Genomic DNA, 10,591 nt, shown 5'->3' on the forward strand with positions numbered 1-10,591 from the left:
CGGTGTTTGTCCACCATAAAGCTCACACGGCGCGAGCTGGGATCGAAACAAGGACCCCAAGCACCGGAGGTGAACGCTCTACCACTGAGCCACCGCACCCCCTATACCTATTAGGAGTTTTTAACTGAAGAAACTGAATAATATGCTTTGCGTACCCAGCATATAAAACATAAAAGATATTTCGAGAAACATCCAGAAATTTGCATTTGCAAGCAACAAAAGTCGAGATAATTCCAGCGACTATAGTGAAGGCGACGACTCGTGAAGCCTAGACTCTGTACGAATCATAGAACTGCTTTCTCTCACGTGAGATGCATCGGAAGAATTCGGGACGATTCGTGGAGCTGCTTTGCGAATGCACACTTGACAAAAAGTACAACAGCAGAAATTCACAACAATGTTGCCAAACTTAGAGGACAAGGCAAGACAAAGCAAGGCAAGAGCGAAGAAAAACAGAACTTAAAGAACTATAACACGAACACTAACAATTATTCGAGTTAAACGCTAACAATAATAATAGCAAAATAGAAGATAAAGGCAACTACAATAACATCAAAACGAAACTTAGCGGCAATTTGACAACACTGTACACTCAGATGTTCTCCGTATAGAGCGAGAGGCGTCACTAGCAAAAATTCATGGGTGGGATTGACGACCTGGACACACCCTCGCGTTTTATTGGGTGATGAAATTGGTAAATTAGGTCAAGCTTCACGAGTCCACGCGATCACTATAGTAAATATATTACTACTGCTTCCATCTAATGAGAAGAAAACAAAACTACTATCATTGAAAGCATTTTTCGCATGATGGAAGTTGTCTCGTTTTCCCCACTAGATGGAAGCATCCATTAAATTTTTGTCATTTTACTTTAGCAGTAGCTTAAGACATTTTTTTTGGAGGGGGGGTCATTTTCATAACTGCAGCGGACAGAGACACTTGAGTATTACGCACAGAGCTCAAAGGGCTCTGCGGACCACAGTTTGAGAAATGTTGCCTTAGATTAAAGGCTACAAGTTTAGGTTGTAGCAGTCTTCACAAGTATTAAGTGTAGCAGAATGTGCTTATTAGCTTTTTTTTAGGGATGCTCACGAATCATGTTTCGAACCTTGACTCGAATTCGAGTCGAGACACGCTTTGTAAAATTCGAGACGATTTGAGACAAACTTATTTCTCGACTCGATTAGTGGAGTCGAGACTACTCGTAAAAATATTTTTATAATATATAATATATAGAATGTCTCGAAAATATTTCTATAATATTTAATATTATTTTGAAGAAAGTATTCACTCAGAAACAGCCTTCAAACCAATTCCAGCATTTAGTACTTTAGAAAGGTTCAGAACGCATAAACTTAATAGTTAATCTTTTGAGATCAAGATTTAATTTTCAGCTCAATTCAGTTAATGTATCCTGATACCTTCTTCATCATGACGATGGGAGGGTGCGAATCCGATGTCGAGGAGCTGTTGCTGCTACGCCTGTACTGAGGAACAGACAAGCTGGCGGCGGCTTAATTATGCTCTGGGGAACATTCACATGAGCATCCATGTGTCTAGTGAACCTCGAGCAAGGCACCTTGACGGCCGAGGCGTATCGCACACTGCTTACAGACTACGTACACCTCTTCATGACGACCATGTTTCCCAATGGTAGTGGCATTTTTCGACAAGATAATGCACCATGTCACAAGGCCAGGAGTGTGATGGAATGGTTCGAGGAACACAGGAGCGAGTTCCAAGTGATGTGCTGGCCTCCAACTCGCCGGATCAGAACCCAATCGAACACATCTGGGATGTGATTGAACGTACCCTAAGAGCGCATCGCCCTCCTTCTTGGAATTTACGGGAATTAGGTGACCTGTGTGTGCACATATGGTGCCAACTTTCTCCAGCGACCTACCAAGGATTATTGCGTCTATACCAAGACGCGTCGCTGTTGTTATCCGTGCCAAAGGTGGACATACTGACAAGTAAGTAGGTAGTCATAATGTTCTGGATGATGTGTGCGTATATTTTAACTCGTATATTTTGTCTCGACTCGAATTTCGAGACGTCTCGTCTCGAATTCGAGTTGAGTCAAGACAGAAACTGTCGAGTCGAGTCACGAGTCGATACAGGCTTAAATCTCGACTCGACTCGACTCTTACGCATCCCTAAACTTTTTCTTGCACTTTAAATATATTACTTATTGAGTGCGAACGGACTCGAGTTCAATTCCCGGTGGAGACACTCGGTCGAAAATGTGTAATAGATTTTTCAGGCCAGCATTCTGAATCAGGTTTACCTGGGTTTTCATCATTTACACCAGGTAAATGTCGAGATGGTACTTAACATATATGTCCCAGGCCGTTTCCTTCCTCCCCCAGTCCTTTCTTCTTTCCCTTTCCTTGGATAGTGTGATCGCCGAGAGACGTCAGATAAATTTTTGCCGATCCCAAATATTTCAGTACTCGCGCGCTACCCTGGCCATCTGGTTTAAGTTGGTCATGTAAATTGTACAGAAAATTTTGGGCCTTTTTAATTTTCCCATTTTATGTCAAGAACAGAACACAACCAACCCCTGCTGTGCTTCTAACCCGTTCCTCCTCCTCGTCGTCCTCGTCCTCGTCCTCGTCCTCCTCCTATTATTATTATTATTATTATTATTATTATTATTATTATTATTATTATTATTATTATTATTATTACTCTTACTACTATTACTACTTATACTATGGATCCGTATAGTTAAACTGCACGCTTATTTTAATGAAAAAAAGTGTTATAAAAATTTTTAAAAAAATCCTTTAGGCTGGGTTAGAAATCAAGCCAAAAGTGAGATTCATTACTAGCACGACTACTAGGGCCGACAGCATCTAGCGTTTGTTTTATGATATATATGCTGACGGGATAACATGGCCATAGATACCGAAAGCTCAGAATTTAATTCCTAATTTCTAAATCCTAAATATTACTTACTGAGCACCAACTTTATTTACAATAGTCACAGAAGTTTAATTAATAGAATCTGTTGGGTTTTATATATTTAGTAATTTTAGTTTAAGTTAGCTATTATTAGAACATAAGATCTGGTAACACTGAAAAGAAAAGAGAAAGTGTATGTATGTCGATGGCGGTGTGCAAGGCCATGAAAGCGGACTTGTGGTGGCACTGAACCAATTTTTGTGTAAAAATTGAAGCTAATGTGTAACCTCATTTAAATACAGTCCACATTTTTTATATAATGATTTCTGCCATTTAGAACCAAACCAAAACAGAATCCATCATTTATTATTATATAATAAATACCTGTTGATTAAAGAAGAAAAAATGATTAAATTAGTAATAACACTATCTTGTAACTAATGAGCTTTTAATATTAAAAGAAAAATTTAGCGATTTCTTACGAATAGAAGTAAACTAAAAGCTTCTTTAAAAAAAAAAAAAATACTGCTTTTCAGTGTCCAGAGATTTTTTTTTTTTTTTTCAGAAACTTCACTTAAGCTTTTTACATTAATACAAATTGCGGTTGCCTTTCCCTCTTTTTTGTTTGAGTTCTGACAGCTCTGAAGCACGAATGGGATTAACTGGGAATTAGAAATTTTTGGGAGAAACATTGGCAGAAACTGAAAACACCTGTTTTCTTTCTCATTGAAATCACGCAATAATGAGAAAATTTTGTTTGGTAATGAGATAAGAAACATGGAAGAAAAACAAACACTAATTAGTTTTTGTTTTCTTTCTCAACAATCAGGATTCTCCCCATTGGTATTCGTGAAAGATTCAAATTCTAGATTAAGGCGTCTCTCTCTCTCTCTTTCTCTCCTAGCCAATTTCAAAAGCAGAATGCCATTTTCCTCTGTTTTCCCTCAGATACATTTATGGGGTAAGTTATTCTTGGAATTAATGTCAATGATTACTTCTTAACAATGTAAAAGTTTGCCCTTTTTTACAAAATAATGAAAGGTTTGTCGTTCAGAAATTAAGGGTGGGAATTGTGTAGAACAGAGGATGATTAGGGTTGTTGCTAGGCTGCGATTGAAACATGCAATTCGTCGTTTACTAACAGGATCGATCGATTATATAGAATTTTTTAACATCCATTTACGCAAATTGTATGTTGCTATGCTTTCTTTTTTTAACGGTTGCTGATGGGGTGAAAATTGGACTGTATAATTTTCTTAATGCAGCCCAGTACGTTTCGATTTCACGGTCATAAAGATTCCCATCTTAAAATATTTGGTCAGTTCGAGGTAATTTGTTTCGCTGGATTTTACTGATCATTCCAATTTTTTTTAAATTAGAAAATTAGTAAATTTTAAATTAGAATATATGTCAAATGTGTCGCGAGATTTTTAATGTCTTTTAAGATTTTTCGCAAAGAAGTTATCTTTAGAAGAAAATAAAAATTGAAGAACATAAAATATGACTACAGGTCTCGCCTCTTTGATGTGGACACCAAGATGGATGTGTGTCTGTCAAAGAGAACTTTCACGCATAGATATACGCTTTGCAAAAATAGCCAGGGACAAACATTTTACTAATTTTAAATTTGATGTCTTCTTAGGTTTCTGATGGTAAATTTCCCCCATATTCCTGCTTAAGAGTCATAAGTTTCTTTTATGTTAATACGTTTCTATTCAAGAGTCTTACGCAATTTGCTTGTGAGATTTGTATCTCATAGTAGTTCCATAGTTTTTTTTTAAATGCATTTTATATATTTTTATGTGTTTGTTTTTTTGTACTTAGGAAAAAATAGCATGCAGAGGTGTCGCGAAAGTTTGAAACATACTTTAGTGTGTCCAAAGAAAAAAAAAGGTTGAGAAACGCTGGTTTAGCTGAACAATAAGATATCCCAACAAGATTTTTTAAATAGTTGAATTTTTTGCTTTATTGATATTTGATGCTTTAAACCAGTATGGTCTAATAGCAACTTGCTATCCTGCGAGCATATTCTATCTGACTAGCAAATAAAAGTGAGAACTCCCTTTTCTAATCTTCAGGTGTAATAGGAAGTGTGTAACTGACCATCATTAATATATCTGAATCGAAATTTGATTTTTTAGCCGTGAAAATAAGTATCGTAAGGTAATCAGAATTTAAAAAACCTTTAAGTTTAACGTCCCACGTTTATGCCGTTAGGCTAAAGGAGACGGTGATAATGAGAAATGAGTGAAATGATGCAATGAAGCAAGTGGGAGGAAACGGGATAACCCCGAGAAAACTCACGAGCACGGTGTTCGTCCACCACAAAGTCCACACGGCGCGAGCTGGGATCGAACCAGTGACCCCAAGCACCGGAGGTGAACACTCAACCACTGAGCCACCGCGCCCCCAACCAGAATTTTAACTTGGAAAAAATGGAACGCATATGAATTGATGGGGGATGGTGGGAGGGAAGGAGTCTGGCAACCTCTAATTCCCAAATTACATTGAGTACCAGTAATGTTTTCCAGTTACAAATTACACAAGTAACGGATTCAGAATTTCCAAGCACTCAAAGAGCATGTAAAAGTTCCAGGCATAGCCTCGAACTTTTTTACGGTTGTGCTCTATAGGCTACAAGAGACGGATGATTAATGAAAAGAATTACCGTAAAATTAATTTTTGTGTTCTTTGCCCCTCCCAGAATGCCAGAAATCGGTAGCAGCACGTGTTATTCCGGTTCTACAGAGTGATCCAAATGTCTTGCCACCTCCTATGAAAAGTTGTAAGAATATTAGAATAATATCAGACATATAGGCCTCTATCGAATTTTGTTGATTACTGTGATTGACATTGTTATTCACTGACACTGTCACACAACTAAGTCTGTATAAGTAACATCATTTGCGTAGGACAAAATCATGCGGCGCACCATCCTGTATGATATTTTTGAAAGCGCTTCTTTAGTCATTATTGCAAAGGCTGCCTTAACAACATGTTTCAAATACAAGGTTGTCTCTGTTATCATTCTTGAGAAACATTTCCCTGATTATCCTGTCGCAAGAAGTGAGATCTGGGATTCAGGGAGGCCAATCGCAAAGCGTTGGAAGTTGTGATTTCGTAAAACATCTATCACGAAAAAAATTGTTCAGGAATTCCTTGACGATAATGAGACAGTGAGGTGATGTACTATCTTATTAAAACAAAATTCATTCAAATGGACATTTACCGTCTGGATCTCTAGAACAAACCAATGCTTTAACATGCTCCAAGATATTGATAGAACGCACAGTTCATGTGCTCATACATTTGCAACCAGCCTCTCTTCCAAAATATGGGAGTTCATGTTGGCCATCTGATATACAAAGAGAAGATTACTTGTAAAACCGCTGCCACAAAATGTACAGGGTTACTAATTATTGTCAAACATTTTCAACACTATTACAGGGGTGACAAGACATTTGGGCCATCCTGTGCGTTAAACAGTAGGTTTAAATCTTCAATAGATGCTGAAATGAATGGGCGAATAAGTTACTGATTTGTTTTAGAAACGATCGAAATCGAATGCACACTAATTTCAATACATCACGAAATTATTATCGTGGCTTTATTCTACAAGTTAATCAGCCAACTTTTTCGAAACACCATCGTTTCAATTCCATCGTTTGTTAATAAGTATACCGCAGTTTTCATTGATTCTGGACACTTTTAGTAAAATGTTATTTTTAAAAAAAATCTCAAAAGATACACGAACTTAACTTAACGCCAAACCAACATACAATGTTTTTGTTTTGCCTATTATGTTTCTATTGAACAATGGATCTTTGATTTCAAATTGATAGTACATGAACAACTGATCTTTGATTTCAGAATGAGATGTTAACATACAGTAATGGCGTCAGTAGCGGGACAGAATAAAATAAAAAAGAATGGGAATACTATGTTTCTTTAATAAAATTATATTCGTATTTAGCACAAGAATGAAAGTAGGTGTGGCCTGTTAGCTCAGCTGGTTAGAGCGTCGTGCTAATAACGCGAAGGTCGTGGGTCCAATCCCCTCACGGGCCAATTGTTTTCGTGGAATTTCTTTGACAAGAACGTTATTTTAATGGCTAGATACACTGTCTATCTTGTTAAGACTTTGTATATTTCAAATAGTATCCAAGTCTATCGTTCTTTTAGCCTGCAAAACTGGACAAATATGTGTTACTCTTGTAATTTCAGCCATAGTTATAAAATACCAATAAGCAGAGAATAGCAAAATCCCGAAAAATAAAAGTTTAAACTTTACTTACGAGCAAAAAGCAGACTTTGGTAAATGAACTTCGGGGCCACTTTTCGCGAGGTGCTAGTGCACATTTAAAGTGTCAACATTACAAACTGGGGAAGCGCAATAGCCAAAAACAGCGGAGAAAAAGCGTCTTAAATATATCACCGGATATATCATACGCAACGCGTAATTATCAAGTGACGGCGTGGAAGAGTGAGGACAATCACCGACTCAAGTGCAAAAGCACACGGGTTCGATTCCTGCTCAAGTCAACTTTTCCTCTTTTTGCTTTAACCAACAAAGTAGTCATTTGTAACTACAAGTAAAATATTAATTCAGCATATGTTTATAATGAATAAAACAAAATAAACGTTCAAATCAGTTGTAAAACCTTTCAATATTTCACGCTAATTAGCAACAAAATGTAATATATTCCGTAAATATAACCAGGGGCGACACACGACAATAGCATGGGAAAGTATGACAGTTGTACCCATGGGCGTCATTTATTGGAGCAAGGGGAGGCAATTGCTCACCCGAAGAGTTTACAAAACGTGACTTCATGTCGGTGGTGATCCTCTCCTCTGAAGCGAAGTCTGAAATGACGCCCCTGGTTATAGCAACATCCAGTATTACCAAAGAGGATTTCTCCCTTATCCTACTTGTAATTCGCACACTGTCCTCAGATATATACACTAAGCGTCAAGAACACTTTTTACACAAGGACTGTGGTAACCATAATACAACTCGTCATATCAACATATTTACAGATTAGATTGCATTTTGTTGCTAATTAGCATGAAACATTGAGAGGTTTTACAACTGATTTGAACATTTCTATTGTTTTATTCATTGATAATTTAATATTTTACTTGTAGTTACAAATGACTACTTTGTTCGTCAAAGCAAAAAAAAAAAAAAAAAAAAGCTGACTCGAGTGGGAATCTAACTCGGAACCCTTTGTACTTGAGACGCTGATGCTCCTCACTCTTTCATGCCGCCAATTGATATTTTTGCGCTTTGTACGGTATCCGGCGAGTCGGAAACTTTAAGACGCTTTTTCTCCGTTATTTTTAGCTATTGTGCTTTCCCAGTTTGTAATATTAACACTTTAAATGTGCACTACCACTTCGCGAAAAATGGCCCCGAAGTTCATTTACCAAAGTCTGCTTTCTTCTTGTTAGAAACGCATAAACATGAATTCCGATTGCTTTTACTAGCCTGAAAGCCAGAACTATTTTGAGTCAATTGTTACGTCCTATGGGATAAGTTTATTTTAAACATTTCAGTTTTACGTCCCACGATTATGCTGTTCAGTCTAAAGGAGACGGTGATAATGAGAATGAATTAATTGGTGGAATGAAGAAAGAGGGAGGGAACAGAAAAACCCGAGAAAACCAACCCACGCGGTGATTGTTCTGTACAAAGACCATTAGCGGAATCTAGGATCGAACTGAGTATCCCATGTACTAGAGATGAACGTTCAACTATTGAGCCACCGTGGACCCGTATATGTTTGCTAAGGGAGAACTTTCACGAAGGTTTAGTAAATTCAGTTTTTGCTAGACTTGCCGAACTGCACGCACATATTTGAAGCTTCTTCATGGATACGGTAAACAATCGCGTCTTCGACATGTCATACCAAGGTTCGATTCCCGTTGGGAGCACGTATGATTCAGATTCAAAGTTAAACAGTAGGTCTACGTCTTAGTGTTAAAAAAGAATGGCGGAATGAGTTGCTTTAGAAATGATCGAAATCAAATCCATACTAATTTGTCTCCATAATTAGATTATTACAGCATTTTTCTTTGTTTCACAAGTTAATAACAATTATAAATATATGAGAAATAGAACTAGTTAACTTATTATTAGTTTTACTATAACTTTTACTGTAACTTATTGTTAGTTTTTATATTATTTAAAATTATACTGTTTGTTAATACATATGTACTGTATGTTAGTAAGTATGTAACCGATGATTTTGAAAGAAAAATCAGTTGGTAATCTTTATTTGTATGTTTTGCCTGAAGGTACGTTCTAGCCCATTGCCCCAAAATAGTTAAGGACCACTAAGCTAATAGAGCAATTGTCGGGTGTCTAGTTTTTTCCTTTGCGATTCACAAAATTAAATGGATCTTCGGTTTTAGATTGATAGTACATGAACAAATTTCAGAGTGATAGAAAATGAACAACGGTTCATTCATTCCAGATTCAGATGGACGTGTTAACATAGAATAGTGGTGTTAGTAGGAGATATAATAAAATAAAAAGATAGGAAGATTATTAGCACAGAAGTTACGTAAGTGTGGCCTGTTAGCTCAGTTGGTTAGAGCGTCGTGCTAATAACGCGAAGGTCGTGGGTTCGATCCCCTCACGGGCCATTTGTTTTTGTAGAATGTCTTTAGTATAAGCATTACTTTAATTTTTAATGATTAGATGCACCTCTGTCTTGTTACGAGTTTATGTATTTCTGCAATTTAGGGAGCCGAACTGAGGGATATATGAAAATTATTTTTTTTCCAGTTTTACGTCCCACGTTTATGGCCTTTAGACTAGGGAGCATGGACGATTAAGGCAAACAAATAATGAAAGAAGAATTGGTGGAAAAAATGAAATGAATATTTGAGTTTTACGTACAATGGTTATGCCGGCTAGACTAAAGCAGACAGCGATGATGAGAATTGAATGAAGTGGCGGAATGAAGCAAGTGGGAGGAAACGGGAGATCTCCGAGGAAACCCACGCACACAGTGTTTTTCCACCACAAAGTTTACTTGACGGGATCCGGGATCGAACCCGGGACTCCATGCACCAGAGGTGAACGCTCTACCACTGAGACACCGCGGCCCCAAGAATTGGTGGAATAAAATGTGAGAGGAAACGGAAGTGCCCGAGAAAAAAACCGGACACGATGTTGTCCACCACAAACTTAATTGGAACCTGGTTCTCCACGCACCAGAGGTAAATTAATGTTAGGAATACCACTTATACAATCAACGGTGTATGCAAGCAAGGATTCGAAGTTTAAGCCACCATTGCGGAAGATATTATGGAAATATAAAAGTTTACAATATAAAGACAGACAAAAATGATTATTGTCCTGAAAGGATAAGTACTTGAACCCCCTTAATAAAATTCTGCGTATGCTATTGTATACAATAAGACAATAGTTTTACTACTCAGATTCTACACTTACATGTCATTTAATACTTCTCTATCTGATTTTTATTTACTTCAAGTATCTGGAAGATTTAACAATGCTCCGTGAGGTGGAATAGAATTTTACTGTTTCCGAGTCTTCCCGAACTCTTTTTCTTTCTTCAAACTCAGTTTCTGTGGCTAAATATTTTATATTCGCCCAAATGTAATATATGATTATTAGCTCTATTTCACGAAAGTTGTTAGGAGTTTTCCC

The 10,591-nt window shown here is 37.2% G+C and overlaps 2 non-coding genes across 2 annotated transcripts; both read left to right on the forward strand.

Moving 5' to 3' along the window:
• The first annotated feature begins 6,901 nt into the window (after nucleotides 1-6,901).
• On the forward strand, nucleotides 6,902-6,975 carry TRNAI-AAU (transfer RNA isoleucine (anticodon AAU)). The gene has a single exon. It is a non-coding gene; the product is annotated as a tRNA-Ile (tRNA).
• Nucleotides 6,976-9,484: 2,509 nt separating this feature from the next.
• Nucleotides 9,485-9,558, forward strand: TRNAI-AAU (transfer RNA isoleucine (anticodon AAU)). The gene has a single exon. It is a non-coding gene; the product is annotated as a tRNA-Ile (tRNA).
• The last annotated feature ends 1,033 nt before the right edge of the window (nucleotides 9,559-10,591 follow it).

The sequence above is a fragment of the Thermobia domestica genome, chromosome 2 (genome assembly GCF_964235325.1).
Source record: "Thermobia domestica chromosome 2, izTheDome1.hap1.1, whole genome shotgun sequence".
NCBI classification, from domain to species: Eukaryota; Metazoa; Arthropoda; class Insecta; order Zygentoma; family Lepismatidae; genus Thermobia; species Thermobia domestica.